This window comes from Spinacia oleracea, chromosome 6, assembly GCF_020520425.1.
Source record: "Spinacia oleracea cultivar Varoflay chromosome 6, BTI_SOV_V1, whole genome shotgun sequence".
NCBI lineage: Eukaryota > Viridiplantae > Streptophyta > Magnoliopsida > Caryophyllales > Amaranthaceae > Spinacia > Spinacia oleracea.
The window spans coordinates 10,993,175-11,020,230 of record NC_079492.1 but is presented as its reverse complement, the minus strand read 5'-3'; the positions used below and the strand labels follow the sequence as shown (position 1 = coordinate 11,020,230).

General features: G+C 36.2%; 1 pseudogene; it reads right to left on the bottom strand.

Moving 5' to 3' along the window:
- LOC130462915 (cysteine-rich receptor-like protein kinase 10) overlaps positions 1-24,700 on the bottom strand; it is a 33,483-nt pseudogene extending 8,783 nt beyond the window's left edge.
- Positions 24,701-27,056: the final 2,356 nt, after the last annotated feature.

Sequence of the window (27,056 nt, the reverse complement as noted above, 5' to 3'; positions counted from 1 at the left end):
TTTACTTCTCCTAGGTTGCATTTGATTGTCAACCATAGGAAAAGTTTCAATATGTTCTGCAGAAGGTCCAGCCTGAGAAGACTGTCCTGCAAGAGGGGTAACAAAGGAAGAATCATTAGCAGCAATGTTATCTTTCAAAGGAAATACCTGCTCGAAGAACTCAGCATCACGAGCCTCGCATATAGAGTGATCATCAAGTCTCATGAACCTGTATGCTGCACTGTTCTCTGCATAGCCTACCAACACAGTATCAAATGTTCTCGATCCTACAGTAGGCCGTTTGAAAGATGGATAACCTACTTTTGCCAAACATCCCCACACCTTCAAGTAGCTTAGGTTAGGAGCATAACCCTTCCAATACTCATTCGGAGTCTTGTCCAGCTTTTTGTGAGTGACCCTGTTCAGCACAAAGTTTGCAGATAGCACTGCTTCCCCCCACAAGTTATCAGGAAGACCTGAACTCAAAAGCATTGCATTCATCATTTCTTTGAACGTTCGATTCTTTCTTTCTGCTATGCCATTCTGCTGTAGGGTATAGGGAGCTGTCACCTCATGAATAATGCCTTCCTTCTCGCGCACTTCCTTTAGAAATGTCGACCCATATTCTCCACCTCTGTCAGATCGTACCCTTTTGATTTTTCGATCTAACTGATTTTCTACCTCTGCTTTATACACCAGAAACTTGGACTCTGCTTCATCTTTAGACCTTAAAAGGTAGACTTTGCTATACCTTGAAAAATCATCAATGAAAGTAATGTAATAGCGTTTTCCACCTCTACTTTCCAAGTTCTTGAAATCTTCCAAGTCAGTGTGAATTAACTCTAACAATGTTGTCTCCCTCTTTGTGACTGGTTTGTACGGTTTCTTCACAAACTTTGACTCAACGCATACACCACATTTACTGTGTCCAGCAATTATCATATTGGGGAGTAGATTTAAGCTCTTCATACGTTTCAACTTGCTCACCCCCACATGTCCCAGTCTACCATGCCACAGATCAATGGACTCAACAATATAAGCAGAAGAAGAATTCTTATTCATGGTAGAATCAAATAAAAAGTTAAGAACAAATAAACCCCCACTAAGGTATCCCTTTCCTACATATTCGCCATTGCGAGTCAGAACAAGCTTGTTAGCTTCAAAAACTAACTTAACACCTACTTTGTTTAACAAAGCACCAGAAATTAAATTCCTACGAAGGGATGGTACATACAGTACATTGTGTAAAGCTAGTGTTTTGCCAGAAGTGAGCTTGAGAAGCACCTTGCCCTTGCCAAGTACCTCAGAGCTGCTTGAATTTCCCATGTAGACTTGTTTGCCCTCTTCAGCTTTCTCAAATTCCACGAACATGTCTTTGTTGGCACAGAAGTGCCTCGAAGCCCCTGTGTCAACGATCCACTCATTTATGTTTTCCACCAGGTTCACCTCAGAAATCAAAGCAGCTATCACATCATCTGTCTCTGCAATATGAGCCTCACTCTTTGGTTTAGCCTTGCTATTGCTCTTCTTGTTCCGACATTGGTACTTGTACGGTCCCTCCTTTCCACAGCCATAGCACACGCCTGTGAACTTCTTCTCAATTCTCCCTTTCTGCACAAACTTGCCTTTCTTTGCGTTTCCTGAACTTTGTCCCCTGTTCAAGTTACCATGACCTGCATTCTTATCATAATTAACATTAGTTTCAACAAGATTAGCTCTCACAACAAGTTCATTCTTGGGTTTCAATGGGGTATCTTTGAGCCGGTTTGCTTCTTCAACTTTCATATGACTCACTAACTCAACAAGAGTCAAATCCCTTTTCTTATGTTTCAGACGATTCCTGTAGTCAGACCAGGAATCAGGCAATTTCTCAATCAATACATTGGCCTGAAGAATTTTGCACATCTTCATGCCTTCAGCAAGAACTTCAGCAACTAGGGTCTCATATTCATGGACTTGCTCCATGACAGGCTTAGTATCAACCATCTTAAAGTTAAGCCAATTTCCAGTAACATACTTCTTCAATTCTTCCCAGCATCATCTGCACCATACTTTTTCTCAAGAGATTCCCAAATTGCCTTAGCCGATTTTTCTTTAATACAGAGATCAAAAATTGGGATAGTCATGTGGTACACCATGTGAGCCCTAACAACCTTATTGTCTTTGTCATACTTTTTAACATACTCCTCATTACTCGTAGCAGTTGTACTACTAGTTGATTTTCCAGTTTGAACAGGTGTATCAAGAACAGTAATAGTTTTTTCAATTGAGGTTGTGGGGATAGGACGATCATTGAACAACACATAATCAATATCAGCTTGTTCAAAATAAATCAGCAATTTTTGAGACCACCTCTTATAATTAGTCCCATCGAGTGGTTCCAATTTTGACAGATCCAACATCAAACGAGATTGCGGTAATCCAGACATGATTTCAATAGTAAAAATTCGCTTCTAAATTGTAAGAAATAAAGGCTATCACTACAACATAAACGAGCAAATGCAATGGTACATTGCAACGGTTAAAGCTAATGCAACAGGCAAGTGCAACGGTTAAAGCTATCGCAACGATCTAATGCAACGGTTTATATTATTGCAACAGGTCATGCAACGGTTATATTTAACGCAACGGTATTTTGCAACGGGTATTTGTAGACCGTTGTAATAGCCCCTCAAATGCAACTATGGATTTAGCTATTGAAACGGTTATCGTGGTAAGGACGGACAAATCGAGACACGTGCACATAGGATATTTTCCAGAACCCTCTTTTCAGAAATCTCTCTCAAGTCCCAAACCCTCCCTTCACCTTTTACCTAATCGTCTTCACCAGTCGTCACTCCCGTAGTTCAATCTCCAGCATTCTCCACCACCTCGTGTCCTCACCCATAGCTGTTCGTTTTGCTCTCATACAAGTTCGTTCTTTTTCTTTCCTCTTTAATTTGTTTCAGTGTTAATTTTTAGTTTCCCTAATATTATCTTCTATTTTCTAATATTGAATCAATGACTCTTATTGAAAGGTTAAAGAAGCCCATCAGCGTCCTCCGTAGCAGCGAAGAACTAGAACCCGTAGCAGCCACCCTCACCGACGCCGCCACCCCACCCCACCCCCACCGACGCCGCCATCAACATCTTTCTCGCGAGTCCTCGACACACCCAACCAGGTAATCTTTGTTCCTTTTGCTTCATTTATCGTGGTTCAATTTTTCAAAACCCTAACTTTTTAGGTAACTTTAAAACGCACAGGGAAGTGTCGTCTCCAACGCTGGCCGGCTCCTCTACCCCATTTGCGCGCGGCTCCCTCACCCAACCAAGGTAACCTTGTTCCTTTTTTATGATTATTATTTACGTTGGCTTAATTCTTTCAAGTATTAGTTTGATTGTCTATGGAGATGAAGAATGAAGTGGTTTGCAAGGCAGAGACTTCAAGTATTAGTTTGAGTATTAGTTTGATTATCTATTGGTTAATTCTTTCAAGTGTTAGTCTTTGGTTTGCAAGGCAGAGACTTCTAGGATTAGTGATTAATTAATCCAATTTAGTAGAAGATTAGTGGGTTGTTGTGTTTGGTTATAAGTCCTTTATAATAAATATATATATATATATATATATATATATATATATATATATATATATATATATATATATATATATATATATATATATATATATATATATATATATATATATGAGTATGGTCATGAAGTGATATTTATTTATACTTTTTACTTTTAGAATCTGGTATATTTGTAGATTTGGGGCTTCGGGTTTGTTTGTAGAATATGTTTATTAATTCAAACATAGTAGAATATTAGGGGGTTTGTAAATTTATAGGTTTGGGCTTCGGATTTGAATAATTAGTTGAATAATTACATTGGTTATTTAGTGAGGTTTTTTCTGTTTTAGCTATTAATTAGTTGGATTTGAATAATGTTTATTTAAAGGTTTAAAATGATAACTTAAGCTCATTAGTTCAAAGTTGGGAGCGAAAATGCCAATTTGGGCTAAATATGACCTATACCGAACAAATGAGCCTTAAATGTACATAAATAGATACGAATTAGTCTTAGATACCTTTAGTGTGCCGCATAAAACATGTAAAAGGCTTTAAATGATAACTTAGGCTCATTAGTTCAAAATTGGGAGTGTAAATGAGCCTTAAGCTATGGTGGTGCCTCCTTTGCCTAAGGTTTGTGTTCTTTTCCGGGTTTTGTTGTTTGTGTGTGTGAGATTGATCAATATTGGATATTAACTCGGGCTTTTTCTTGGGTTTATACTTAATAGAGTAATGTTTTGTTTAATTTATGTTTCTATTAGTCTGTATACGGTGCTTTTATGAACTTTAATAGTTGGATGTGTAATTAATGATCTTTTTGGTTGGTTTATGCAACTTTGGTTGTATGTTGTTCAGTTGTTGATCTATCCTTCTTACGATTGCCATTGCTATTGCTTCTGTATTTCCTATTTTTTAAATGTTATTATTTGAGAATTGATCGAGGTTGTTAGGGTAATATCCTTTAAATGGGGAGGCTGCATATGCCTTCCTGTATTTGGTTAGCCTTTAACTAGTAAGGATGTGTATGCCTTGACCAAATCCGGACTCCTTATACATTGGTTAGGTTGTACGATTGCGTACTCTTGACTCCTTTTTGGTTGGCTTATAATCCGGACTCCTTATACATTGGACTGAACCTGGCTTGCTTGATAGGTTTATTTGGTTTATGAGCAGATAAAGTGAAGGAAATAATGCCCTTGGTCCAAGTATGCATTCTATGTTAAGTCTAATAAATGCGGTTCAGTATTAATTAACAAGTTAATAATTCAGTAAGATCAAGTGAGCTGAATGCCTAGCTAGAGGCCGCTTCAGTTCAAGTGGAATTAATGATATTAATCCACAGCTTACTCTTGACTGAACCCGTAGGGTCACACAAATAGTACGTAAACGGATCAAGTATTTAATAGCATTAAATACTCCATCTATGAATATTCGGAACCGACGGATCTTGGTTTCAGTGGGAGCTAAGATCGTCACAGGCAAGGAATGAATACTCCGGAAACGATGATATTGCCGGAAACGGAAATATGGATCGTATCGGAAATATAAATATTATCCAAGTCGTAGATGTTGCCGGAAACGGAAACATGGTACGTGTCGGAAAATATTATCGGAAATGGAAATATTGCCAGAATCGGAAATATTGCCGGAAACGGAAATATTGTCAGAATCGGAAATATTACCGGAATCGGAAAATAATTCCGGAAACGGAAATATTAAATATTTGTTCGAAACGGAAATTAATTCCGGAATCGGAAATATTAAATATTGTTCGTATCGGAAATAAATTCCGGAATCGGAAAATTTAATCGGAAGCGCATCGTACGAATAAGCATCGGACGAGGCCTGCCGGACGAGGCCCAGCACGAAGCCAGGCCATCGCCCAGCAAGCCAAAGCGCGCCGCACAAACAGCAACGCCAGGCCCAGCGCAAGGCCAGGCCCAGCAGGCTGCGCGCAGCGCGCAGCGCGCACAGCGCGCACAGCACGCGCAGCGCGCAGCGCGCGCGGGCGCTGAGTGGGCTGCTGCTCGCGCGCACGCATGGGGCCCATCGTGGCTGCCGTGCGTGTGTGTGCAAGTGTTTGTGTTCGTGCACGTTTCCTAAAACATGCAGAGTTCGGTTAATGATTAAATTCCTAATTCTATTTGATAAATTAATTAAATTAGAGTTCTTGTAGGATTCTAGGTTTGATTAATTTGTATCTGAATAGGATTTCGATTCCCTTTCCATACCGCTATAAATATGAGGCTAGGGATCACAATTTATAACACAAGTTTCAAAGTATTCAAAGTGAGTTTTTGAGAGAAAAATTCAGTCACACATTTGCCTATAAAGTGCCGAAAATAATAGTACCTTAAGAGCGATTCTAGTTGGTCAATCTTAAGGCGGATCCGGACGTGCTGTGGACTATCTACGGAGGGACGACACTTGGAGTCCTAAAGACTTGTTCTTGTTCGGTTCGGGCGCAGCTAGGGAAGGCACGCAACAAAGAGTATGCATCTAATCTATGCTAAATGATTATGTGTAAATAATATGTTTTCCTGGGTTTATGGTTTTTCCGCATGATTTATGAATTGTCATATGTATCATAACCTAACAGTGGTATCACGAGCCCCTTATTATTTTCATAATCTAAATTGCATGAACATGGTTAAATATTACAAATTTGCAAGAATTAAAAGGGGTGATTAATTTTCGTAATTGTTAATTAATTGCAAATTGCGTTTATTTAATTATACGTACGCAGTTTTTCGGCAGTTTCTTCGTTACTCATCCGAATTGAGTGATTTTTGTGTCAATTCCGCATGTAAAAGGCATTCTAAAATTTTGACAAAAACAGTATTTTTCTGCCGAACCCAGAATTCTCAAATTCGAAGCCTAACTATGACTTTTCGAAGGTTTTAGTTTTTCGAATGCAAAATTTCGTAAATTTAAGATGTTAAATTAAATATTTGCGATTCTTGTTGATAAATCTTGAATTTTTGATTGACCTACTGCATATGTTTAACAAGTTTGAATGCCTAGTCTTGTTAATTATGCAATCTAATTTGTAATTATGATTAATTTGTTGAAAATTAGAATAATTTAGATTTAATTTGATTTTCATAATTAATTGTAATTTAATTAGAAACCTATGATTAAAAACCACCATAAAAATTGTAAATTTACGATAAATTTTAAATTTTTATGACCTAGACTTGAATCCATAACAATCGGAAATCAATTGGATAATAAATTTTCGATTTTTCGCCCTAAAATTATGAAATTAATATTATTTATTAATTTGTCATTAATTTTAAATATAAATTTTAAATTTTTATGCGATTCGTTCATATAACTTGCACGCACGAAGCAATGGACGCTTCGTGTTACCCTTAAGGGGTGTTGTATAATGCGGGCATGCGACGACGAGCAAGGGAGCTCGTCGCCCGTGCGGCACGAATGCAATGAGCAAGGGCGTAGTGCACGAGCACAAGGCAGCACCCCTGCCTTGTGTCGTGTGCCACGACCAATGGACGAATGGGCATGGGCGTAGGGCGAGCCAAGGCAGTCGCGTGTGGGCAGCAAGCGAGCTGCGCCACAACGCGCGCTGCCTCGCACAAGAGCGCGCAGCCTCGCGCGCAGCGAGCGCAAGCTCGCGTGCCACGAGCGCTGCGCCTAGCATTGCTCGCGCGCACAGCGAGCGATGTCGCCCGCCCAGCGAGCGATGTCGCGCGCCCAGCGAGCGATGGCTCGCGCGCCCAGCGAGCGATGTCGCGCGCGCACTGCGAGCGATAGCCCGCGTGCGATGAGCGCTGGCGCGCGCAGCGAGCACCAATGCGTGCGGAGGCTTGCGATAGGGATGCAGCAGCTATGCGACGAGCGCATGGGCTGCGCGCACATGGCCAGCAATGGCTGTGTGCGTGCGGCCCATGGGCGTGCAACGCGTAGGGTGTTTGCGTTACGATTAGATCGTTTTGAATGTTTAATTTGAAAATTTAAGTTCACGTAATTTTAATTAATTTTAAAATTAATAATTTAAATTATTTTCTTGGATTTTAATTTTGAATATTATAATTATAATAAATGTTATTTATTCTAATTATTTTACTAAAATTAAAATCATGAATTAATTTAAATGCGACTGAAATTAAAATAAACTTTTTGGATTCAATTATAAATTTATATGAGCTTTAAATTTTAATTAAATTTGTATGTTTCCGGTTAGACTAGAAATACATTTTTATGTTTAAAATTGGTAAAGCATATGAATTTATTGGTTTAAGTGGGAGCGTTTTTTTTGGTCATAAACTCTTGATTAGGTCTACAAATCCTTAAGGTTAAAACAACTTGATTAGAATTAATAAGGACTGAATAATTGGTAGATTATTGGTGCCCTTGATTAATTGCTGCAAATTTTTACGTGATGCATAATGTGTTTTACTAACCAGCTATGTGGGCCATTCATGATAATGAATGGGTGAATGGTATATATTGTATATGTACTGTTTTGCAGGTTATGAAGTGACTAGTATGGCCCAAATAGGATAGAAAATATGGTCTGCGTACCATTAATTTGAATGTAATTGGTCTAAAGTACCAAAGTTATTTTTCAATTCAAATATGGTCTGCGAACCATCAAATAGTTGTAATTAGTTATAGCTTATCCTATTTGAAGAAAATGGTGCCTCCCACGGAGATTTTCAAGACGGACTTTGAAGTCAAAGCTTCAAGATGAAGTCGGGCCATACTAGATCACAAATATCTTATGCATGTTTTAAGTTATTTATTGCTTTAAATATGTCTTAAAATGCATGAGATCAAAAGCTTGATTATGTTGCATGATTAAGGATTTTAGTTCACTTAAAATCTAACCAACATAGTAAGAGCCTTAAGTTCCAAACTTAAAAATTGAGTTAAAAGGTGCCATGCCAAAATATACACTTGCTTGGATATCCTTTACATCAATCTAGTAATAGTTTTCGCTCAGCGAGGTGTTACTTATTGGTCCTAAAGGGGCAAGGTACACAAATAATTGTGAGTACATGTTAGTTTTGGTGAAACTCAACGATATAAGTAAGGAGTCCTTTTATGTCGTGGCAAAATCGATAGGTTTACCTAATAAGTTCTTAGACGTACCTATCAACCAAGAATAGTTTCTAGACTATTAGCAAAAGGCTTTTGCTTACCTAAGATGTTCTAGGATTAAGTCGACAAACTGTGCTTAGTTCTTCAATGATTTTAGGATCTTGGAATCATTTTATTCACACCTGCCGGAACACATAATTTGAATAAAATGCTTAATAAACATTGAATTATGCATGTATGCTAGAATTTAAGTTTATTAAGAGGAACTGTGAATGGTTATTTATTTGTTTATTCTTTTCAATTGTAGTTTTAATATGGCAAACAACAATCAAAACATCATCATGGGTTCTGAGCTTATGGTCAAGCTGAACCTGACAAATTTTCTTGAATGGGAAGCTAAGCTAGTTGAAATAGTCAAACTCAATGGACTTGAGTATGTACTGTCACATCCCATGCCAAGCTACTATGCCAGAGACATGACCCCTGAGAGATTTTACGCCTGGGATGCGGATCTCAAAAAGGTTATGAGTCTCATGCTGAACAATATCCCTGATGATTGGGCTAGAAGGTTTGTAGCCTATGAACCTTTTACGCTCATCAAGAATCTGAGGGATATCTGTCGTGGAAGTACGGAGGACAGGGACCTGAACGTCCATGAGTTGATTGAATCAATGTCTGGTCTAAAGGTTAGTTCTCCCAACAGGTGTTATAGGATGGAGGTCCAAGAAACACATGTTCAGCTCCTTCGCACTAAACAAAGGGTAGGCGTCCCACTGAGGTTCCATGTGGATCTTATGTGTTCATATTTTGATCGCCTAAGTCTACTAGGAACACCAATAAGCGAAAGGATGGCAGTCTCTGTCTTGCTCAATTCACTACACAGTGGGTTTGGTCGCTTCAAGCAACTATACCTAAGTGAACCAAGAGAAGAAACAGTTGCAGAATTTATTCACCTTGTCAGAAAGGCTGAAATAGTACTGGACTGTGAAGCCAAAGATTTACTCAAGGCTAGAAAGAGACCATTCAAGAAAGGTGGAAAGTCCAAGGGCAATGCTAAATCAAAGCAGGACAAGTCCACATCAAGCTGTCTTTATTGTGATGGAATAGGCCATTACAAAAGAGAATGTCCAAAGCTAAAGGAAGATCAGAAGAACGGAACAGTCGTTCCATCTTCAGGTATTTTCGTTATAGACTGTATACTTGCTAATTCAACTTCTTGGGTATTAGATACAGGTTGTGGCTCACACTTATGTTCCAATCCACAGGGACTAAGAAGAAGTAGAAAGTTAAGCAAGGGTGAAGTCGACCTACGAGTGGGAAATGGAGCACGGATTGCTGCATTAGCTGTAGGAACTTACTATTTGTCGTTGCCCTCCGGGCTAGTTTTGGAACTGGAAGAATGTTTCCATGTTCCAAGTCTTACTAAAAACATCATTTCAATTTCTTGCTTAGATGCTAAGGGATTTTCCTTTATAATAAAAGACAATAGTTGTTCGTTTTATTTTAAAGAGATGTTTTATGGATCTGCTAGATTAGTCAATGGACTTTATTTATTAGATCACGACAAACAAGTATATAACATAAATACCAAAAAGGCCAAAAAGGATGATTCAGATCTCACCTATCTGTGGCATTGTCGATTAGGCCATATAAACTTGAAACGCTTAGAAAGACTTCAAAGGGAAGGAATTCTAGAACCATTTGACTTAGAGGATTATGGTAAATGCGAATCGTGTTTACTTGGCAAAATGACGAAGCAACCTTTCTCTAAAGTTGGAGAAAGAGCAAATGAACTATTGGGTTTAATCCATACAGATGTATGTGGACCAATGAGTACAAATGCTAGAGGTGGTTTCAGCTACTTTATCACTTTCACTGATGACTTCAGTAGGTATGGTTATGTCTACCTAATGAAGCATAAGTCTGAATCCTTTGACAAATTCAAGGAATTTCAGAGTGAAGTAGAGAATCAATTAGGCAAGAAGATTAAGGCACTGCGGTCTGATAGAGGCGGTGAATATCTGAGCTATGAATTTGATGACCATCTGAAAGAATGTGGAATTCTATCAGAATTGACTCCTCCTGGAACACCACAATGGAACGGTGTGTCAGAACGGAGGAACAGAACCTTGCTAGACATGGTCAGGTCAATGATGGGTCAGGCCGAACTTCCATTAGAATTTTGGGGACATGCACTAAATACAGCTGCACTCACTATAAATAGAGCTCCGTCTAAAGCTGTCGAAAAGACTCCATACGAATTATGGTTTGGAAAGCCTCCAAATGTGTCTTTTCTTAAGATTTGGGGATGTGAAGTATACGTCAAACGATTAATTTCAGACAAACTTCATCCAAAATCCGACAAATGTATCCTTGTGGGCTATCCAAAGGAAACAAAGGGGTATTACTTCTACAATACATCTGAGAACAAAGTGTTTGTTGCTCGAGATGGTGTCTTTTTGGAGAAGGATCACATTTCCAAAATGACAAGTGGGAGAAAAGTAGACCTCGAAGAAATTCGAGTCGAACAACAAACTCTAGAGAATGCTCAAGATGACATTCAGGATGAAACTCAGAGATCTTTAGAAGAATCTGGTGAGAATCATGGTCAATCTAGAAATGTTACCCCGCGTAGATCGCAAAGATATAGATCTCAACCGGAAATGTACTTAGGTATTTTGACGAACGAGAGCTATGACGTTCTATTACTTGAAAGTGATGAACCTGCGACTTACAAGCAAGCTATGACGAGCCCTAGCTCCAAGCAATGGCAAGAAGCCATGCAATCTGAATTAGACTCCATGTCTGAAAACCAAGTATGGGATTTGGTCGATTTGCCAGATGGCTACCAAGCCATTGGAAGCAAATGGGTTTTCAAACTGAAAAAGGACAAGGATGGGAAACTTGAAGTTTTCAAAGCTAGATTGGTTGCAAAAGGTTACAGGCAAGTCCACGGTGTGGATTACGATGAAACCTTTTCACCAGTTGCAATGCTAAAGTCTATTCGAATAATGTTAGCAATCGCTGCATATTACGATTACGAAATATGGCAGATGGATGTCAAAACTGCTTTCTTAAACGGCGTTTTAACAGAAACTGTGTTTATGACACAGCCTGAAGGTTTTGAGGATCCAAAGAATGCTAAAAAGGTATGCAAGCTAAAGAAGTCAATCTACGGATTGAAGCAGGCATCCAGGAGCTGGAATATACGTTTTGATGAAGCAGTCAGTGACTTTGGTTTCATCAAGAACGCGGACGAATCTTGTGTATACAAGAAGGTCAGTGGGAGCAAAATTGCTTTCCTAGTATTATATGTCGACGACATATTGCTTATCGGAAATGACATTCCTATGTTGAACTCTGTCAAGATTTGGCTTGGGAAATGTTTTTCGATGAAGGATCTAGGAGAAGCACAGTACATATTGGGCATCAAGATTTACAGAGATAGATCTAAAAAGATGATTGGACTTAGTCAAAGCACTTATATCAATAAGGTGCTTGATAGGTTCAAGATGGCGGACTCCAAGCGAGGCTACCTACCCATGTCTCATGGAATGACTCTAAGCAAGACTCAGTGCCCAAAAACACTTGATGAGCGTAGACGAATGAATGGGATTCCATATGCATCATTGATTGGTTCAATAATGTATGCTATGATATGTACACGCCCGGATGTTGCGTACGCACTCAGTGCTACGAGCAGATACCAGTCAGACCCAGGAGAGGCGCATTGGACTGCTGCCAAGAACATTCTGAAGTACCTGAAAAGGCACAAAGATGACTTCCTGGTCTATGGTGGAGATGATGAATTAATTGTTAAAGGCTATACGGACGCAAGTTTCCAAACCGACAAAGATGATTTCAGATCACAGTCTGGGTTTGTCTTCTGCCTCAACGGAGGAGCAGTAAGCTGGAAAAGTGCTAAGCAAAGCACCATTGCGGATTCTACAACTGAAGCGGAGTACATTGCTGCACATGAAGCAGCAAAGGAAGCTATATGGCTAAGGAAGTTCATAGGAGAACTTGGTGTAGTCCCCTCCATTAAAGGACCAATAGCCCTGTATTGTGATAATAACGGAGCTATTGCACAGGCAAAAGAGCCTAGACACCACCAGAGAGTCAAGCATGTACTTCGTAGATTTCACCTTCTACGAGAGTTCGTTGAAAGAAAAGAAGTCGAGATAAGCAAAATTGGAACTGATGACAACATATCAGATCCATTAACTAAACCTCTGCCGCAGGCGAAGCACAACTCGCACACTGCAGCTATGGGAATCAAGCATATTGGAGAATGGCTTTGATGTCTCTGTTTAATGTTTTAAAGTTTTAGAGTTTAAATCTTTGTAAAACATTATTGGTTAATCATTCACAATAAATGAAAAGAATTCATTTATCCATTTAATTTGTGGTTTATTAAATGATGAGTCCCTTCAATTTGACGATATATTCAAGATAGACTGTCAGGACCAGTCCTGTGACTAAGAAATGTCTATCAAGTGAACTTGAATGTCAAAGGTTGAAAATGGTCCCTAATCGGAGTTTTCTATAAAATTGGACGCATAGAAAACGTTAGACGATTAGAATGCAAGATGACTAGTAGTTCTGTTTCTTGAACTATGTGGACATGGCAATGTCATAATCATTTGCATAGATACTTACTTTGGGAAGACTAGTATCGGACGAGACCTATGAAACTTTACTGTAAGAGATGAAAGTCTGTCATAAGTAAATTTCATTAAATTATTAGACACTAAATCCTCAATACCTGAGTGATTTGAAGATTACTTGTTTGAGAACTGGTTGCTTTGACGTTGACCAACCGTCGCACCGTAAAAGGAGGCTATAAAGGCAACGCTCAGGTAATCACCTATCAAACGAAGTCTAATCTCAAGATCGCAAGATTGGGATTGTCCTCCCATAAATCGGGATGAGATGCTTAAAAGTTGTACAAGGCCACTCGGAGAGCTAGAAACTGTGAAATGCATGGCCGTGCTCGGATGAATCATAGGCTATGATTATCTGTTTATTTGATCAGTTGAACTCTGAAACCGAGGAACACCTCTGGACATAATAAGGATGACAACTCTTACCTTATGTTCAAGAGCAAGAATCGAGCGACAAAGGAATTAGGAAATGCACACTTGTCCCTAAGGACAAGTGGGAGACTGAAGGAAATAATGCCCTTGGTCCAAGTATGCATTCTATGTTAAGTCTAATAAATGCGGTTCAGTATTAATTAACAAGTTAATAATTCAGTAAGATCAAGTGAGCTGAATGCCTAGCTAGAGGCCGCTTCAGTTCAAGTGGAATTAATGATATTAATCCACAGCTTACTCTTGACTGAACCCGTAGGTTCACACAAATAGTACGTAAACGGATCAAGTATTTAATAGCATTAAATACTCCATCTATGAATATTCGGAACCGACGGATCTTGGTTTCAGTGGGAGCTAAGATCGTCACAGGCAAGGAATGAATACTCCGGAAACGATGATATTGCCGGAAACGGAAATATGGATCGTATCGGAAATATAAATATTATCCAAGTCGTAGATGTTGCCGGAAACGGAAACATGGTACGTGTCGGAAAATATTATCGGAAATGGAAATATTGCCAGAATCGGAAATATTGCCGGAAACGGAAATATTGTCAGAATCGGAAATATTACCGGAATCGGAAAATAATTCCGGAAACGGAAATATTAAATATTTGTTCGAAACGGAAATTAATTCCGGAATCGGAAATATTAAATATTGTTCGTATCGGAAATAAATTCCGGAATCGGAAAATTGAATCGGAAGCGCATCGTACGAATAAGCATCGGACGAGGCCTGCCGGACGAGGCCCAGCACGAAGCCAGGCCATCTCCCAGCAAGCCAAAGCGCGCCGCACAAACAGCAACGCCAGGCCCAGCGCAAGGCCAGGCCCAGCAGGCTGCGCGCAGCGCGCAGCGCGCACAGCGCGCACAGCACGCGCAGCGCGCAGAGCGCGCGGGCGCTGAGTGGGCTGCTGCTCGCGCTCACGCATGGGGCCCATCGTGGCTGCCGTGCGTGTGTGTGCAAGTGTTTGTGTTCGTGCACGTTTCCTAAAACATGCAGAGTTCGGTTAATGATTAAATTCCTAATTCTATTTGATAAATTAATTAAATTAGAGTTCTTGTAGGATTCTAGGTTTGATTAATTTGTATCTGAATAGGATTTCGATTCCCTTTCCATACCGCTATAAATATGAGGCTAGGGCTCACAATTTATAACACAAGTTTCAAAGTATTCAAAGTGAGTTTTTGAGAGAAAAATTCAGTCACACATTTGCCTATAAAGTGCCGAAAATAATAGTACCTTAAGGGCGATTCTAGTTGGTCAATCTTAAGGCGGATCCGGACGTGCTGTGGACTATCTACGGAGGGACGACACTTGGAGTCCTAAAGACTTGTTCTTGTTCGGTTCGGGCGCAGCTAGGGAAGGCACGCAACAAATAGTATGCATCTAATCTATGCTAAATGATTATGTGTAAATAATATGTTTTCCTGGGTTTATGGTTTTTCCGCATGATTTATGAATTGTCATATGTATCATAACCTAACATAAAGTATGTCAATTCTTTGGTGTGCTAATTATGTTAGCTTTGAGTTGTGTGCTACTGTTTGTGGTATGTTTTAAAAGAAGCAGGAGTCCATTGATTATGTTGGTTGGAAACTTGGAATCTATTATTGGCAAACACATTGCCTGATTAGCATTACATAAGGTATCTGAATGTTAGCCTAGAGATGATGTGGGATAATTTGTTTGTTTCATTTTTTCCAAAGTTAAGCTTATGATTACTAACTAGGGAATGATTATATGATAAATAAACGTCATGACAATCAACTCATGCAGGCATTCGGATCAGAGATTTTTTTTTTTAATTTATTTCTAGTGTTAAAAGACAATTATGTGAATAATGTGGATGCCTTTACAATTGAGGCATTTATAGTAATTTGAAGTTCTTCATTTAAGGTTCACGAACAAATGAGCCTTAAATGTACATAAATTTTGGGGAAAACCAATAAAAAATGCCTTATTTTAGCCTAAATATGACCAACAAAAAACTCTTAGTTGATGGATTCTACAATTCTGCTCGTATACAACTAGAAGTTTAATTATACTACTATTTCTTTCTACCTGTTGTGATATAACAATTTAAAGGGAGGGGACCTTTAGTTTTTACCACTAGACCAGAGTGACCTAGAAATAAACAGCTAGGTTAAGTAGTATTATGATATTAAGGGGCCTTCCAAGAATTTAACTTGGGATAAAAAGCCCTTTGGTTGCCTTTGATCTGATTTGTTCACATTAACTTTGTAGTAGAGTTAGACATACTTGTCCATATCTTTTGGAGCGTAGATTCAGTAGAAGGGCCCTTTTGATTGCTTCTTATCTGTTAGACCGGCACACGAGGTTGCTCCTTTTATTTCTTATCATTTTAATTGGTACAAAACTACCAAACTGATCTGCAAATTAGAGCAGAGACAAATATATGATGAATATTAAAGTTAGTGGTGAAATTTGTTTTACTGTTGCTCATTAATGATCATATGTCTATTGGGAATGGAACATGGAATGATTTGTGTAGAGTTGTTACATGACTGTATGTTAAACTTTCTCTTGCTTTATACTATTTTATTATTTTTAGGATTATGCAAAATTTTTAAATCATATCATGTAAAAAGAAAATCTGCAATAATATTTTTACAATAAAACGTGGAGCAAAAATTGATTTGTTAACGGATTTGCGTTGCTTATTCAGCTGGCAGGGAAGCTTATGCATTATCAATTGTTAGGAAATTTCTCATTGTTGTTACTAATCTGTTGGATCCTTGAAGGCTCTAAGTGTCTTTAGTTCCTTGGTTTACCTTGTTAGGCAAATAGGCACAATATAATACTCTATTGCAATTTAGTTTGTGTTCTGCCTTCTAGCAACCAGTAGAACCATAAATTGAACTCTAGGTTTATTTGTTTTTTGTCTTGTTGTTCGTTTCTCTTAACTCTGTTGTTAATGTCCCTTATAAATTTCAGAGTCTGAATATTGTAATGCTAACTATCTTGGTAATTGTAAGATTACATATTTCAGTTGCACCCGTAATACGGATGTATGGAGTATAATCGGTTTGTTGATTTCTTGCGAGGGAAGGATAAGGACTTTTGTTTTCCATCCATTGTGTTTTGTAGTTATATTGAAATCTATTTTTCTTACCCTTTCTAATTGCAGGAGAGGAAATAAGATGTTGATGAAGATTTGAAAGACTTTCATAGAAATAAGAAGAATAAGGTATTATTCCCGTTTGGATTATTGGATATGGTTTATTTGCTTTTGGGCTCTCATCTCTTACATGTTACATTATGCACAAGCATATGATAGCAAGAATCTATCTTACTGCATTTCGGCGTTGTAGAGTCTTTTCTTTTGGCACTGTCTCTAATAAAAATGCAATAAAAAGGGATTTTTAGTGTATAGAGAAGCAAAGGTCGATGAAAACAATGTCGTTTTTGGTTCTATGAAATAGATCTTTAATTTGGTACAGTGAGTCATTTATTCTTTTTGATGCATGGTAAGATAATTAAGAGTACTGTACAATTTACTACTTATCATACAGGTGGGCTTGATTTTTTTTCCGAATGATATGTGGTACCACATGAGTAACATTATTATTGAGGCTTCAAGATCATACAGGTATTAGTTTGTAGGCTCCCATTAGATCACTTATTAATGGAGTTGTAGCTTTTTGTAATAATCACATAGCTGCTTGTGTCACCAATAATATTAACATATATTTAATAGTATATTGCACGGATCATAGGAGTGTAGTTAGTTATCATGTTTATTAGCCTTGGATCCATTGTCTTTTTTAACTTTGAGACACATGTTTATTATCATTTTTATCTCTTTGGAGATGGAGTAGTATCTGATGCCCTTATTTTCTAAGTATTAATTATTATTTTAAGGTTTGTGAAGAACAAATGGATTTTACAAGCTAGGCAGAAACAGAGTTTGGTGGTGTATCTTACATGTGTAATTAGTTAGCTCTTATGGTAATATTTTGGTGATCTCAAGATCTCAACTCTCAACCAATGTAAAATGAGAGTATATAATATTCTTTTTTTTAGGTTATTTATGTAAGTACTACCGTAGTACTAACGTAGTACTACTTTTTGTATATTGCCAAACCATTGGACATGTAGATATTATTAATCTTTTTAATGAAATTAAATTTTTATGGTCATTAATTTTTGTTTTTTCTTATTATAATTAGAATTAGATCAAATTTGAAATTTCAGGGATTTGACCTGTGCTTAATATAGGCGTTGCATTATCACAAAAGAGTAGTTGCTAAACCTAATGCAATGGTTTCTAGCAAATAGAAAGACCTTTGCATTAGGTCTGGATGATGGTTGCATAAATGTAATGCAACGGTTCTTAGTGAAATGCAAAGGCCGTTGCATTATGAGTAAAACGCCGTTGAAATAGGACTATTGCAACGGTCAATAGTGTAGTGTGGAAGGCCATTGCAATAGGTGAAAAGAACCGTTGCATTTGACCTAATGCAACGCGAGCAACAACAACGGTTGGAAGACCGTTGCAATAGGCATATTGCAACGGTTTTTTGCCTTTTTGCAACGGTTATAGGGCGTTGCTTTTGATCGTTTATGTTGTAGTGTATTGAAATCAAATAAATAAGAGAAATTTAATAACTTTACTTGATTGATAATATCCGGATTACAATGACTGTGTAGTGGTATGAAGGACACTGACTTAGAAGCGAATTTCGCCACTACCGGTACAGGCTCTCAAGTGACGAACGCCCCCCAAGGTTAACACAATCCTCCTCCTCTAAATTCGTGCACCCGAACTCAGAAGATGGAACTGCTCAATAACTGCTCAGATCTTTAATAGGGTTTAGGGTTTGTGTTTTTTTGGTATTGTGTTTTTGGGTTAATCTAATATATGTTTTTATTATAACAATATATATACTCCGTATGGGAAACGGAGATCCCAGCCGCACCATGATGATTTATCATCTAACAAATAGGAATTGGATGGTCTGATAACTTTGTGGGAGAATCTTGATATAATTAAAAGTCTTCCACCAAGCCTACGTCATCATTAGGGAATTATAAAAACAAAGCAATGCAAATCTCAATCAATGTCAGCATATCCCACAAGTCGGGTGCGGCAAAGATGCATTTGCCACGGTGCGCCAGTGATAAACACTGTTTCCTCCACATAATTATTTTCTAAGTAAATAAAAAACTTTGCATTATTATTAACAAGGATCTGTACATTACAATTGTTGTGCTTAAAAAACAATGTAAAAATTAGAACGAAAGAAAAGTTCTAAACAGATATGCAAGTAATGAAATGTATAATTGTACCGTAAAGAAAATTGGCAAGGCTCTTGTTGGTCATATATTCATAAACCAGTAACTTTTCTTGCCCTTCGAAACAAAATCCCAATAGCCTCACCAAATTTTTGTGTTGTAGTTTGGCTACTACTAAGATTTCATTTTTGAATTCTTGTAGTCCTTGACTAGAGTTTATAGACAATCTCTTCACTGCTATCCGTTGTCCGTTTGATAGTGTACCCTGTGCAATAAAACGTAAACCTTCTAAATCAATTTTTATTTTGCTGAGAATGAACCACAAGAGAAATACAAATACACAAGATGTCACTACAAGAAATTGTACTATTAACGCAGAAAATCCCGTCGCTAAAGGTCAATAATTGTTGATTAACGACGGGACTTTCCGTCGCGAACCCGTCATAAAAGAGGGCCGTCGTTAATGGAAAATCCCGTCGTTAAACCGTCGTAACATTTGCGACGGTTGTTCCAGTCGTTGTTGAGTTCTTATCCCCGGCGCAAAAGCTCTTTTGCATCAGAATTTTACCCGTCGTTATTAGGTTGTCATAAAAGATACAAAGTTTTGTAGTGATTCAAACCTGATACCATTAAACACATTCTCTCTGTCTTAACCATTAGATCATGCAATACCTTATTGATTAAACGTACTAAATCATTTAATTTAACTTAGTAGTCACATTATCCCGATCTCTGTACTATTGTGGACACGAGAGCTAGAGTTAGCTTATGCAAATCTTACCTTATAGACACCGCCAAATCCGCCTTCCCCCAATTTATCATCAATTGAAAAGTTATTTGTTGCAGACTGAAGCGTTGCTAGATCAAATTGCAATGACTCGACGGTTGTGAAACCTTCACCTTCAATATCATCATGTCCAAAGAAAACATACACGAAGTATAAATTAGCCATGAAAGTACAGTATTTCTTTTTCATCTTGGTTTGACGATAGATAGGGAATATAACCAGCTTACCAGTTTCAGCAGTGTCATATTTCTTAGTTTTCTTGTATTTGGTGCAATAAATGCAAATTACAAGTAGTGCCACAAAGATAGCCACTATGGGAATGACGATGGCAATAATCACAGTCGCTGAGATTCTTTTCCCTATACAAACATTTATCGCATTATCAAAACATGAAATTTCATTACTAATGAAAGCATTTTTTGAGATTAATGTAACAATATTCACTAGAGCTGTCAATTCTCAACCCAAACCGTTGAATCCGTTGGGTTAATCCAATCCGTATTATGAATAACCCGTAAGCTGGAACCCGATATTCAATCCGATCCGATAATATTCAACCCGAATCTGAACCCGAACCGTCTCGAAAACAGTAACCCGATTAAAATTTGAACCCGATAACAAACCGTCGTGCGGCAAGAACAGAGAGCATAAAGAATTGGAACATAAAAATATTACGATCGATTTCTCGAACCACCATCTATCTATATATTATACTAAAAGAGAAGAAATCAATGTAGTGATGACAAATGTCACTCATTGATTGGCCTCTCTTTTAATATGATAATTAAAATAAAAACCACTGTATATTTTCATTTTTGGCTACGAAAGTTGACTAAATGTCTTAGCTATGAATCCCTATAATCAATGAATACTTTTAAGATATTTGTTAACGCCAACATATCTTCCTTGACCTCCACATTATTTTCATTTTTACATTTTCACCTAAATAGATTCTTTTTAATATAGAAAAGTCATGCATCCTAAAACTAATAAGGAAAAAATAACATATTTAACCTTTTCAACAATCTTTTTATTCAAAAAAATATTCCGCATATGAAAAAAACCAGATATAACTAAGTAATATCTCAATTTTTTATATGCAACTCTTTGATTTTTACACTACCTATTATATTCACACACTTTACTTTCTCTGTTTTTTGTTGATTATTAATACTTTATGTGCACATAGTCATGTAATATTTTGTTGGACCGTCTTAATAGATATTTACAAAATACTACAAAATATTATTAGCTAAAATTACTTACTGGCAACCGTGAAAATAAGTGTTCTATCCTTAAAAAATATATTGGGAGTCATAGTCTATAAAAATTTAATTACGTAGTAAAACTCTATTTAATTTCGTTCAACCTACTTTGTTTGAATTAATCTATCTGAACTTATTTTATCTCAAGTTACTTCGCGTGAACTTATTTTATTCGAAATTGTCTTACTTTTGTGTGATACGTCAAAATACGTTGAACTAAACATGATATATGATTGGGAAATTGCATTTAACTTATTCATCAATTTATTTTATTCGAAATTATCAAATTAAATTGTAAGCGATCGATTGCAATATCATTATATATAATTTCGGGAAAAATTAATATACAAATGTGTATCACACCTTGATGATGATGAGGACTTGAATTTTAGATTGGATTGTTGATGAAGATAAAATAGATGATTGCCTAAAATGGATAATAAATAGAGATTTGGTGTTGGTGTGAGTGTCAAATGATAACATGTACCGATCTTGGTGATATGGCGAGTTTGAATTTATGGTGATATGGAGAGTTTTGATTTATTGAATTGGAGAACACTCGCCTAATCCTAATAATATAGTCACTTTTAAATACTTTTATCAGTATATATTATATCTAATAATACAAATAGTTTTAATAATAAATTTATGTAAATATATTTAAAAGTTAGCCGAGAGGCCAGTAAAGCAGATTATCGATTGAATACAGAAATGTCAAATCGTCAATTGGTGCGGGTTGTTGGGAGACTTCCACCATTGTGAATTTGTCCCAAGCGGGTGGGATTTACTAATGACCAATTGTATGCATTGTCAATTTTATTTAAAATATGTGTCCTATATGAATTGCGAATATGTATAGCAAATATATATTTACCTTTGCATTAGTATCGAAGTAGTATTTATCAAGGTTAAGTAAAACATGTTTATTGAAAAATTAACATTTAATAAGTTTGTATCTTTTCTTTCTCGAATTTATAATTTCTACTTATCCTTTTATTTAATAGTTACTTAATCTTTTAAATGAATTTTTTTTAAGAGTTATTTAATTTAATTTAATTTAATTAGTCTCTTTGTCTTTTATTTATTTGATAGGTAATATAATTGCCTTTATTTTACGTTATGATCTAATGAAAAATCTTTGCGCACAATTTCGGATAAAGGAAATCGATGTGGAGCTATGTTGCCCCTAGATTTGCCTTTCTTATACTTGAATTCTATAAAAATAAATTCCCAACATCTCCCATCATACATATTTTTCTATTAAATTATAATGTATAAGCTTACAATAACTTATCACATAAACTTCGTGAAAAGACTATTGCAACAATTAAATTCGGAGGAGAGAGTATAATTATAATATTTTTTTTATTTACTCAATTATTCGAATAAGACCCTGGAATTGTACAAGACTCTATAGTATAATTTTTAAATTCAAAACTCTCTTATCAAAGAAAACAATGTTGAGTCCAGGGGTGAGTTTGAGGCGAGTGTGGATACGCGTGTGGGTAATAGAACGGGGATGAGTTTTATTTTTTACCCGTTCAGAAGGAGATTGGGAGGGGTGAGTACATTTCCTATCGTGGGTGACGGGGATAGGGATGAGAAGTTTAGAGGAGTACGAGTGTGGAGACCTCGACCAGCCCCAAATTCATGACTAGCTGAATAATGTAAATAGTGGACTAGGTGTTAAGTGAGCAGGTAATGATGTAAATATAAAATGACTATCGAAGTGAAGGGTGGACGAGGATAACACTGTGATTGACACATGTGATGAATGAAGATGAAAATAAGTTTTTTTTATGTACCCTTATTTGTTTTTCTTTTTAAAATTAGACACCGAATGAGGCAATAACAAATTTATGCATCATTAAAATTAGGAGAATATCTATAAGGTATATGTGTCTAAACTATAGTGTAACTAGACAACCAAATTGTGAATAGAGTTTAAAATTCAAAACTCTCTTACCAAAAAATAATGTCGAGTCCAACCGTCTAGGGCTAGGTTTGACATATGTGATGAGTGGAGATGAAAATATTTATGTGTATGTACCCTTATTTGTTTTTTTGTTTTTTTTTTTGATAAAATACACTGAATGAGGGCAATAACAAATTTATCCATCATTAATTAAAATGAATTTAAATTTATCTAAACTTATTGGATTTGGACTTAATTAAATCTAATAGAACTAATGAAACTTATTGGATTTGATCATAACTGATTTCAATAGAGTAAACTTGAAATAGAGCAACTAACAAAATGAGGTGGGCAACAAAATTATACAGGTAACACAATTAAAAAAAAACATAATATCTGAACATATAACTTTTTTTCAAGGGTGAAGAAAACACATATGTAATATAAGTTATAATCATTTGTTCCGAATATTTCCATAATTTTAATAGTTAATAAAATATTTTGTTAATACAATAAGTTCAACATTTTCAAAAGTAAGTAGATATACTGCACAGTTTATATAGATTCATATTAATTTAAATTTTAAAGTTACTTTGTAAGGTAAAGAAATTTCGGATAAAATGCATTATAGTGGGATAATAACTAGAGATGACCAACGTGGCGTGTTGGATGGCTCATGAGTGAGTTTGGTGGGTCATGGGGCGGGGATAATTAACACACAAACCTCCATGGTTAAATCAGGATGGGTTGAGTCGTGGGTTGTGTCAGAAAAAATGGACAAAGTACATGATGGGTCGTGGGTTACAAGGGTCGTGGTGGGCTGTGCGTGTCGAGTGGGTCCGATGGGTTTGGTGGGTACGACATGTTTAGGCCAAATTTGACTCCGATGGGTCAGGTGTATTAGGTGGGTCTGGTGGGTTTAGACGAGTTTTAGGATCTGATGTGGGTTAGGTGGGTTTAGACGATTTTTTAAGCGTAAAAAAGTTACATATTTTATATGATTTTAAATGAATTAATATATGTTATTCACATACTCACATAAATGTGGTTAATGTTTATTTAAACAATAAAAGTTTTTTTTTTTTTTTAGCATTTTAAACATACAAAATAGTTTAAATTAGAAATGGTTCGGTGGGTTGAGTTCGTGTATTGGGTAGGTTGGGTTCAGGTGTTAGGTTGGATGGGTCGGGTTGCCGTGGTGGGCTGTGTCGAGTTCGATGGGGTCGGTCGAAATGGATTGTGTTGAAAAAACTCGACCCACGACACATTGTGTCATGGATCATAAGTGGGCCCACGTTACCCACTATGGGCTGTGTCAGGATGGGCTAGGTCAGACCCGACTCACTATCCATCTCTAATAAAGACTAATGAGGCATGTAATCAAATGGGTACGGGTAACACGATAAGAAAAAAAAGAGATAGTATAGGATGTTAATTGATTTTTATACCTATCATGAAATTACGGGTGACGGGTGTAAATGAGAATGAAAAATTCACTTTTTTTTCTAAACTAATTTAACTTCGCACTTAAAGTTAAAAATTTGTAAACCGTGCATCGCACGGGTCCTATACTAGTACCTTTACTAAGTCTCCAGGCTGACCTCAACGTGTTCTTCATGGCCTCAATACTAAAAGGGTTTCGCGTGAGTAGCTTCCCCACCAAGCAGAGTCTCAATTGTTCAGAGATAATATCATCTTCATCCTCTTCGCATACAATAATTTCCTCCTCTTCCTCCGTCAACGTCATCCCCTTGAGTTTCAACTCCAAGCTATCCGCCATAACTCTCGATAATCTGCCAAGATGATCAAAAAATCCACGCTACAAAGGGATAAATTGAGGAATGTAATCCAATTAACCAGGGTCGATAATCTCACTTCTTGATGAGAAGAAGGAAAAAATAGGCTCCACAAGGCAAACCCTAGAGAAGCCCTAGTATTTTCCTTGAAAGAAAATTTATGAGAGCATCATTCTTGATGCAAATATTGTAAATAGTGAACCAAATATAATTGAAATATAATTGCACCTAGCTTACTATTTGTTTGATTCTTCCTATAAATATCAGTGTTATCTTGATTCTTATTATTGTTAGTTTGAGAATCTTTACAAACATATGCTAAAATTAAGAATTAAATGGGATCTTGCAAAACTTTTATTTTGGACATACTTCTTCTGTTCTTGAATGTCACTCTTTTTGGGAATCTAAAATGGTATATGAAATTTCATATCCGAAATTCTTCCAATCAATGTTGTTGATGTATTTTCTCCTCATTCACTGTCAAATTTACTCAGAGTCGTTGTAATTCATCTGAAATGATGATTTTAGGTATCCATCCGGATTTTCTTTCCTTATCAAAACAAATGTTGTTGATGTATTCCTTAATAATATTGATAACTTCTTACAAATTTCACAAATTATTTAGGACCCGTGTTTATTTTTTATTTTGTTTCTAATTTTCTATTTTTTATAAAATTAAAAATCAAAAAATGAAAACCATAATAAGTAGTTTCCATTTTTTATTTTTTTAATCTAACTTGATTATAGGTATGACCATTTTTCATTCATGATTTAATCTAAATCATACTACCTCCGTTTCATAAAGATATATACGCTTACTATTTGCACAAATATTAACACAAAAATGAAAAAGTTGGTTGAAGATAATAAAATATGTATAAAGTAAAAAAAAAAGTAAAAAAAATGTGTAAAAAAGTGGTTAGAGATAAGAAAAACAATAAATAAAGTAAAAGAAAGTGATTGAAAAAATTAGAAAATGGACAAATCCTCTCACGTAAGAATCACCGCCCTCGTTGTTGACATGAAAATTCGATCCCCGAAGGAGGAAGTAAAAACACATATCTGATATGTGTGTCCAAATACATATCAGAACATAAGACAAAATAGGAAAAAGGACAAAAAAAAAATTAAATGGTACTTTTCTAAACACAAATGGTACTTTTTTTTACAGAATGGTATTAGAATGGTACTTTTTTTACATGAATGGTACTTCCTTTTTTGTCTTTTAGCTATTTATCTTTTAGTTGATATGTGTTTGTTGTTGCATGCCCGATATCCGCCTCGACGCACTCATCCCTGAAGCCACCTTGTAGAATTTTGCATGTACTAATGCAACACAAAATAACCTAGATGCATGAAAACTTAATAATCTCACGTCCACTTTTTGTTGTACTTTACCAGTACAACCCAATAATTGTTTTTTTAACCACATTTTTTTTCTCAATACCCTTGTTTTTTTCTCCAAGTATGAACCATATTATGAAATGGAGCGAGTATAAAAGAGTTTGTTCGGTATTACTGTCAGTTTTTAGTTTTTAGTTTTTAGTTTTTTAGTTTTTTGATTTTTGGTTTTGAACGTCATATGATTTATATTGAATCATGAACTAAATATATAATAGTCATACTTATATTAATCAAGCTGATTTTGAAAACTGACAACAACAAACTCGAAATTACTTTTTGTGGTTTTATATTTTGGTTTTAGCTTTGTAAAAAACAAAAAACGATATCGAACGGGACCTAGAATATTTTTTGTGGTTTTCATATTTTGATTTTTAGCTTTGTAAAGAACAGAAAATTGGAAACAAAAAACGATATGGAACAGAGACCTAAATTATTTTTGCATTTAGAAAAATCCCCATATACATCCCGTAGAATTTTCAGGATCTTTTACCAAACTAGCTACTTTTACAATTTTATTTACCAAAGTAGCTACTTTTAAAATCTATTTCATATTTACCAAAATGACTATTTTAAATTTTTGGCAAAAATAATTAAACCGGTTTGGTTTTGTTCATTTTTTTATAGAGTGAGCCGGTCTTTTTTCCATTTTTTTTATTAGTCTTTTATTTTTGTCAACTTTATACCCCGAATTAATAATTTAAGTTCGTTTATTTACTGATTTTAATATTTTAATCACGTTTACTTTTTGTCAACCTAAACTTCAATGGTGGGCAACTTTGTATTATGCTTGTTATGACGCATCATCTTCTCAAGTTACACCATTGCTTGCTATTTCTTACTCCAATGATAAGTTATTTTGTAATTTATTATTTTAATTAATTTTTATTCAATTCATAGTTTCATACTTAATAATGAGATTTCAACAATTTTTTTTTA